The sequence below is a fragment of the Macaca nemestrina genome, chromosome 11 (genome assembly GCF_043159975.1).
Source record: "Macaca nemestrina isolate mMacNem1 chromosome 11, mMacNem.hap1, whole genome shotgun sequence".
Lineage (NCBI taxonomy): Eukaryota > Metazoa > Chordata > Mammalia > Primates > Cercopithecidae > Macaca > Macaca nemestrina.
Window position 1 is genome coordinate 97,298,755 of NC_092135.1, and position 9,152 is coordinate 97,307,906.

Genomic DNA, 9,152 nt, shown 5'->3' on the forward strand with positions numbered 1-9,152 from the left:
ATCAATTGGTTTCTGTTTGGGGCAAAACTTTAATTTTGGACTTAGTGACAGTTAAAGGTTTTGTTTTCAAATAGTCTACACTGGGTTTCAAATACCAGTATTAAGGTTAAATTTATCTCCTTTCTGCTCTTACCATAACTCTACAGGCCAAGTAAACATTCTGATAATAAAGTAGTCTCTAAAATGTGGAGGCTGCAAGCTAGCACTTGACCCAAGGGGTGAGTGATAGTGTTCTACCTCATCCCTACTGATGATATCCTTTCTGCATCTGTCTTTGGAATTAACATCAGGTTACCTACCATCAAGCTGGCCCAGAACTGTCAGCTATGGTCTTAGCTGAAAGTAAATCTTTGTTTCTCAATAAAGCACTCCTGAAAAGCACAAGACTTTAAGAGCCAATGGAAGCCATCGTTAATTGTAATATTTTAGCTAAGTGTGTGGCCAGAAAGTCCTCTAGGAATAGCCTTCTTATAACTCTAAATTATACTCCTATAGTCATTTACCTAAGACTGACAATACTGCGGTAAAACAGAAAATCTTTAGGGGGTGGGACCTGAGACATCTCAAAAGCCATTAGAAATATAAATTAAATTTGAGACAAAATTCTTCTTTTCACCTCTTTTATTTCTTCCACAAATGGAAGAAAAGCAATAAATTTATTTCTTGAGAAAGGCATTGTTAGTGGCAAGTTTTGGCAAGGATATAGAGCAATTAGAACTCTCATACACTGGTGGTAAAGGTGTAAATTGGTACAATCGCTTTGGGAAATTGTTGGGCAGTATCTACTAAAGCTAAATTACAAATATTCTATGACTCAGCAATTCTACTCCACCAGTGAGACATACATATGCCTGACAAAACATGTACAAAGTTTCCTTTATGCATAATAGATAAAAATTGACAATAACACAAATGTGGACAGTAGAATGGATAAATAAATTTGGTATTTACATAATGGAATACTGTGTGTCAATAAAAAAAAACTATTACTACATACAATTCAAGAGATGAATTTCATGAATACAACATTGAGCAAAAGAATCCAGACCAAAGAGCACATACCACATGATCCACTTTACCGAAAGTTTAAAACCAGGAAAGTCAGAACAGTGGCTATTCTTAGTGGGACAGTGACTGGAAAGGGGAACAAAGTGGGAGAGGACTTGGTAACAATTTGTTTCTTGACTTGGGTGTTTGGTTATATGGATGTGACCACTTTATGAACATGGATCCAGGTGTACACTTACGATTTGTGCACTTGTGAGCATCTATGTTATACTTCAAAAAAAAAAAAATACACACACACACACCAAAACAAAATGACTCATACAAAAACTAGAAAAAGTAGACTATGGTTTGGAGAGATACTTTGCTAGTTCTGCCAGTTCTCTGAGAAGAAACATTAGAAGCAATTTTAGAAGACATGGCTTCTACTGTAAACATTCGAGAAAGTCACCTTTCCTCTCGTGGCCTCATTTTCCTTTTCCGTAAGAAGAAGGATGTCACTAAAGGCTCCCTAAGATTTCTCTTGGCTCTAACACAGGTATACTAACCTAAAACCAGCACACTTAGCTACCAAACTTGTTGCCTCTTAGACTGGACTTGAGGAAGCAGATCACACTTTTGAAGTTTTCTCAAAGGTAAAGCCCTTCTCCCTTAGGAAGATTCTTGGACAGTGTGATGGAAAACAACATTAGCACAAACCCCTAGAAAATGATTTTTTCTCTGGTTGTCTGTATCCTGTCAATGTTGGATCTCGTTAAGCAATAAGCCCTTGAAGAGAACTTATCATTAATTCTAAAACCGGTTGAGCATCCCTCAACCAAACATTTCAAGTCTGCAATGATCCAAAATCCAAAACTTTCTGAATGCCAACATGTCACCACAAATGGAAAATTTCACACCTGACCTCATTCGATGGGCTGCAGTCAAAACACAGGTGTACAATACACCATTTATTCAGCTTCCCCAAGGGGGGAAAAAAACCCTCCTATTCCCCTTCAGCTGCGACATATCTTTTCTGTTCATGCCCAGATTACCCCACACAAGTACACCCACCAAGGGTAATAGAAGGGCACATGTGCCAGCTGGATTCACCAACGGAGGTTCCTGCACAATGTCTCCACATGGGACCCAGACCTAGGTACATCGCTCACTGTGTGTTTTTGTTTCTTTGTTTGTTTGCTTGTTTGTTTTTTATTATTTGCACTGTGGTGCAATAATCTACAGTGGAGTAAACTCTACTGAGGAGGTCTGAACCAAAATTAAATGCAAATAGTTTAAATGAGGCTTTTTTTTATTATGCTAACCACCTCTTTCCCCGGGGCCAAAAGCTTCCCTAAATTGGGATTCTTGTTTAGAGATGGCATTGCCCCTAGCCCAGCATGGGGAAGAAGGAAGAACCATGTTTTAACAGGCTCCCTTCCCTAGCCCCTCTCTTCTTACCTTGGGACAATCTAGAAAAAGTTATTAGGATGGAAAATGTTTTGCTGAAACTTTTGTGCATATCGTTTCTGAGAATTTTCCAAAATAGTAAAGGGATGCTGACTTCCCACTAGGACTCAATAGAGTGTAGCAAATCAAAAAATTTTCCGAAAGGCATTTTCCTACCACTCATCCGACCACATTCCCCACCCCTCAGGGAAGTATTGTGGCTGTAAGCAGAATGGGATCTGAGATTCTCGCACAGAAATAGGTAAGTTTTCAAACCTTCAAAGGAGAAAAGAGCAGATAAAAACTCCACTATTGTAGATTTTGGAGTGGGGAGGGATGGGGTGTAAGAGATGACAAGGAAAGAATAGACATGTAATCAGGAAAGAAAGAAACTCACTTACTTTGTGTAGTTGAGCAGGGATGGGGTGACATCAGCTCTCTGATGAGTGTGGAGAATGACTTCTTGAGCAATACAGAGAACAGTTTCAGATTCTACTCCCAGTGATCTGCGGGTCTTGTCTAATCAGGGAAACTTTATTTTTCATCGTTCCTTACTGAGCTGTGACACATGAAAATAATTACTGAGGTTAGAGATGGAAAATATTTATTAGGTCAGCTCGACCATCCTCTCTGCTATGGAGGCGAGCTCCCTGCTGGGCCTGGAAGACAGAGCTGTGTCTTCCAGGCATGTCATTACCTGGTATGTCCCCGTCTCCCAGCACCTAAAAAGCAGGTTATCCATCCCTGCAGGGTCTCTGCTGGGTCTACGAATTCCAAGGAGGAGAAAGAAGAAGACAGGAAGATGTAATCCTGCCACAGGAACGCCTGGCTCCGAGCCACCGGCCAACTATTCAAATGGGTAGTTGTTGGATCTGGCTTTAGAAGGTTGAGCTCCAACGCCTCCATGGGAGACTCCATTACTGGCTGCTTATGTGAGAGGTGCTGGAGGCCACGGCTAAGGCTGGGAAGCCTTTGAATGGGTTGTGTCCTGTGCTCATCCTTTGTCCTTTAGTAAGGCCTGGCTCCTAGGAGTTGATGCTCAGTAGCACTTGCCAGGGTGCCTGCATGCCCCACTGGCTGTTACTCAGTCAAGGAGGAGAGACCCGGTTCCCTCTCAGCTGGCCTAGTGGAGTCACTCCCCCCGAGCCTTCTTCCTTTTGGCTGTTTTTCTTCTGCTTGGCTTCGAGCTTGCTGACATTGAACCCTTCTTAAAGAGACCAGGGCAGCACTTGGCAGTCTAAAGGTGGTCTCTTCAGAGCCATAGAGACAGGGCCGCCTCCTGTGCTAGGCTCTCCAAATAAACGGCTCTCCTCAGCCCCCCACAGCTCCAGTCTGTGCGCCCTTGTTTCATGCGGAAGTCTGGGGCTGGAGGTTCTCTACAGGACTCAGAGGCACTTAATATGTGTAAAATCGTGCTCTCTGCCGAACCCCACTGCCCCCGGGAGCGGGGAGTGCAAGGGCCAACGCGGCTTCCATCGCCTCAAAATCGCCTCCCACATTGACAAGGAGCTTTAGGACCCCACACAGAACTGGTCTCAGAAAACAGTCCAAAGAATGGATTCAAATTCCTATCCAAGCTCCAGAACATCTAAAGGGAAAACGGAACACACGTTGCTATAAAATCAAGGAAGTGACTGAGGGAGAAGGTTATAATGATTGAAGGGATGCACGTCGAGGGCCAGAGTTGCTTGTACAGGTGGTGGAGGGCGAGGAAAAGCATCCACGGAAAGACAAATGATCCATACAGTCTGCTTGTCCACGGACAAGACGGGCCTACACGGGATGTTTTTAGGGTAACTGAAAACCGTCTACAATCCTCCTGAGTAATTGCAGAGGTCTGTGGAGAGGGAGATCTTTTACTGGCGCTAGATTGGGCCCTGGTATTACCACAAGCTGTTTACATCCTTCAGGTCTGCCAGGCAGGGGAAGCGATAACTGAGCCCTCAGCTCCACACTGAGACTGTGTGTTTGCTGGTGAGTGGGGTTTTACATAACACATCTTCTCACAGAACTTTGTGCTGCATATTAGTCAGGTCGCATTGGGGTCTCTTCACTCCCACGTCCACTTCCGCGGTCCAGACGTGCGCGCCCAGTGGCCTGGAAGTCCTCCCCACACGTCAGCAGGGAGCACTGCATCCCGGGGAGCAACGTCCTCACGGGGAACTGAGGCAGCTGTCTGAGGCCAGGTCCACACTTCACTAAAATAACTGGTCTACTTGGTGTTAAAAGTGGGGGAAGTCATCACAATCATTTGAAAAACCCAATTTATTATTTTTACTGCAATCATAATGTATAGTGTGGAGGCTTCTTTCCTACATGACTTACTAGCAGTTATTATGATTATCATGATTTTCCCTGGGAAAAATGGAAATATAAACAAGATGCCATATATAATTGGATAAGAGTAATTGAAGATAATAGTCTTAGAACAGGAGATTTTCCGATCCAAATAATAGTTAAAATTACAATGGTATTTCAAGACTTGCCTGCTCTCTACCAGACTTGGATAATATCTCTTTTGGCTTTACCTTAAATATCTATTTTTTACTTGCTCCATATTCACTGAGGGAAATGTGGTAGGGAACTCGCTAGCCTCATTTCGATATATTTTTCTTATTCATTTTATTATCCATAAACACTTCAATTTTCCTCCCTTATTATACCGGAAAAAGTCATGCTTTTCACTTTTCTTTCTTGGAAAATAAATTAACCAAAATGTAATATGATATTTAAGTGAAGAGTGCCACTGACATTAAATGGTCCACGTGGCGTTACATTATGTTTTCCACTTTATTCTGTGCATCTTTCTAATACAGGCTAAAACTGGTGTTCATGTAAATTGCTCTGGTTTTATCAAACAGGATGCTACATTCTTTTTGAAACCCAGGGCTCTGGTGCAGTAATAGAAAAAAAAAGGCAGCAACAAAATAATGGGCACTGGCAATCAAACTATCATTATAGGTACATTATGTGCAGGGGGCTAAATTGGTAGAAGGCCTTTACTTTTAATTTCTGCTCATCTGTTCACCATTATTAAACGAGCTTAGACACCAGAGGAGATTTAAGAGTGACAGAGGGTAATTATACACTTTAAGAAAAGATATTTTTCATCACAGGGTTAGAACTGCACCAAGAGAAAATCCCATTGAAAATGTTATACAGGCCTCTATGTATATTCTTGTTTGGACATGTAGGTAATTTTCATTTTATATTCTAGTTTTACTTTCACATGCTTGCAATTCTTGTTAGATTTTTATAGTTTGTCTGGATATCACTTCAAAGTTTTTTTTAAAAACATCATTTTAATAAATAAGTGTTCATTTTGCATTGTGTACTTAAAAATAATTCATTATGCAGTTAAGGAATTTTTAGTATTCCAATTATGGGTAGTGTCATTTGGGATGAAACAGTGAATATTTTAAAAATAATCAGAGACTTTGGTTAAACTCTTGAATATTTAAGGGAACAAAGTTGTGGGACCTATATAATTTTTAAAGTTTTATTTATATATAATTGACAATACAGTAACTACATATATTTAAACTGTATACTTTTATAAATTTAGATATACATAAATGATATATCTATTTTTATGTCTATACCAACACAAACACAGACTAGTAAAACCATCGTCACAATCAAGATAGTGAACATAGCCATAACTCCCCAAAGTCTTCTCACGCCTATTAATTTGTAATCTCTCTCTCACACCCCTCCTTAACCTCTGCCCCAGGCAACAATTGATCAGCCGTCACTATAAATTAGTTTGAATTTTCTGCAGTTTTACTTAAATGGAATCATACAGTATGTTCTCTTATTTTCTAGCTTTATTCATTCAGCATCATTATTTTGAGATCCATGTTATGTGTATCAATAGCCCATCCCTTTTTATTGCTAAGTATTATTCCATCATATGGATATATTACAATTTGTGTATCCATTCGCCTGTTGATGACCATTTGGATTGTTTCCAATTTTTGGCTATTTGTATTGGCTTGGTTCTCCAGAGAGACAGAATCAAGAGTATATACATATGGATATATGAGAGGGAACTTATTTAGGGGGGTTAGCTCACACTATTATGGAGGATGAGAAGTCCTGCAACAGGTCATCTGCAAACAGGAGACCCTGGGGTGCTGGTAGCATGGCTCAGTCCAAGTACAGAGGCCTTGAAACCAGGGAAGCCTATGATGTTAACTCTCAATCCAATGCCAAAAGCCTGAGAACTTAGAGGGGCTGCTGGGGCAAGTCTTGGAGTCCAAAGGTTGGGAGTCTATAGTTTGTTTTCCAAGGACAAGAAAGGAAGGGTGTCTCCCAGTTTCAGCAGATAGATTGACATATTTGCTTTTTCTTTGTTTTTGTTCTCTCCAGACCCTGGTGGATTGGATAGTGCCCACCCATATTGAGGATGGATTTTCCCTACCTAGTTGACTCAGACTCACATGCTAACCTCTGGAAACACTCTCACAGACAGACCCCAAAATAATGCTTTACCAGGTTTCTATGTATTTCTTTTCTTTTCTTTTTTTTTTTTCTTTTTCTTTTTTTTTTTTTTTTTGAGACGGAGTCTCACTGTGTCGCCCAGGCTGGAGTGCAGTGGCGTGATCTTGGCTCATCGCAAACTCCACCTCCCAGGTTCAGGACATTCTCCTGCCTCAGCCTCCCGAGTAGCTGGGACTACCGCCTGCCACCATGCCCGGCTAATTTTTTTGTATTTTTTTTTTGGCAGAGACGGGGTTTCACCATGTTAGCCAGGATGGTATCAATCTCCTGACCTCATGATCCACCCGCCTCAGCCTCCCAAAGTGCTGGGACTACAGGTGTGAGCCACCGCACTGGGCCGTTTCTATGTGTTTCTTAATCCAGTCAAGACCACACCTAAAGTTAACCATCACACTATTACAATTAAATTTGTTATAAACATTTGTGTAAAAATCATTGTATGGACATATACTTTCCTTTTTGGAAGGAGAGGGTGGTTTCAGCATCTTATACTCCCGTCAGTGATCTATAGAGATCAAGTTGCTCCTCACCTTCACCAACACTTGATATGGTCAGTCTTTTTATTTTAGACATTCTTATAGATATGTAGCGATTTTAGTAGTACCCTAGTAGCTAAAGATTTTGAACTTTTTTTTTTTTTTTTGAGACAGAGTCTCACTCTGTCATCCAGGCTGGAGTGCAATGGCACAATCTCAGCTCACTGCAACCTCCACCTCCTGGGTCCAAGTGATTCTTCTGCCTCAGCCTCCCGAGTAGCTGGGATTACAGTGCACACAACCATGCTCAGCTAATTTTTGTATTTTTGGTAGAGACAGGTTTCACCATGTTGGTCAGGCTGGTGTCAAACTCCTGACTTCATGATCTGCCTGCGTCGGCCTCCCAAAGTGCTGGGATTACAGGCATGAGCCACTGCGCCCGGCCTTGAGCATCTTTTTATATACCTATTTGCCATTCACATATTTTCTTCAGTGAAGTGGTTGTTTAATACTTTTGCCCCTTTTTTCGAAAGGGTTGTTTTCTTATTATTGAGTTTTGAGAGATTTCTTTATTATATATACTGGATATAACCCTTTTATCAGATGTATACTTTGTAAATACTTTCTCCCAGTCTGGGATTTGTCTTTTTATTCTTTAACAGCATCATTCAGAGAGAAGTTTACCATTCGATGAAGTATAATTTGTCTTCTTATTTCTTTTATGGCTTGCTTTTGGATGTTGAAAGAAAATTTTGCCTTAAGAAAATTTTGCCTAATTCAAAGTCATAAAAATTTTCTCTCATACTTTATTCTAGAAGTGTTATAGTTTTGTGTTTTACTTTTAATTCTGAGGTCCATTTTGAGTTAATTTTTAAAATATAATATGAAATGTGTATGGAAGTTTATTATTTTGCATATGGGTATTTGCTTGTTCTAGCACCCTTTATTGAAAAACCTGTATTTTCTGCAGTGAATTGCCTTTGCACCCATGTGAAAAAAAATCAATTACCTATGTATGTATCTATTTCTGGACTTTGTATTATGTTGGTCAATTTATCATTATGCCAATACTGAGTCTTCTGACACGTAAGCACTATTTATCTCTTTCTTTATTTAGATTTTCTTTAATTTCTCTCAACAATGTTTAATAGTTTCAGCACACAGTTCTTTCATATCTCTTGCCAAATTTTAATTTTAAGTATTCCATATTTTTATGTTATTGTAAATGGTATTGCCTTTTAATTTTAATTTCTGATTGTTGCTAGCAGAAATGCAATTAATTTTTGTACATTAATTTTATAACTAGAAATCTCAATGAACTCATTTATTCTGGCTCATTGTAGATTCCATCAGATTTTCTACATGGATGATGACATTGTCTATGAATAAACACAGTTCTATTTCTTCCTTCCTAATATGGTGTCTGTTATTTTTCCTGCCTGATTGAACAGAATAGAATATGCAGTATAATGTTGAATAGAATTGGTGGTAGAGGACATGGCTTAGCTTGTTCCTTATCTTAAAAAGGCTTTCGGGTTGGGCGCGGTGGCTCAGGCCTGTAATCTCAGCACTTTGGGAGGCCGAGGAGGGCAGATCATGAGGTCAAGAGTTCGAGACCAGCCTGGCCAATATGGTGAAACCCTGTCTCTACTAAAAATACAAAAATTAGCCGGGTGTGGTAGCGTACACCTATAGTCCCAGCTACTCGGGAGGCTGAGACAGAAGAATCTCCTGAACTCT

At 40.2% G+C, this 9,152-nt stretch overlaps 1 long non-coding RNA gene across 1 annotated transcript in view; it reads right to left on the reverse strand.

The window, feature by feature from the left end:
- Window positions 1-4,460, reverse strand: part of LOC139357182 (uncharacterized) — an 84,732-nt gene extending 80,272 nt beyond the window's left edge. The window contains exons 1-2 of the long non-coding RNA XR_011609959.1: window positions 3,131-4,460; window positions 2,835-2,992 (exon numbers count right to left, since the gene is read on the reverse strand). This is a non-coding gene — a long non-coding RNA (uncharacterized lncRNA). The remainder of the gene's footprint in view (window positions 1-2,834; window positions 2,993-3,130) is intronic.
- Between the last annotated feature and the right edge of the window lie 4,692 nt (window positions 4,461-9,152).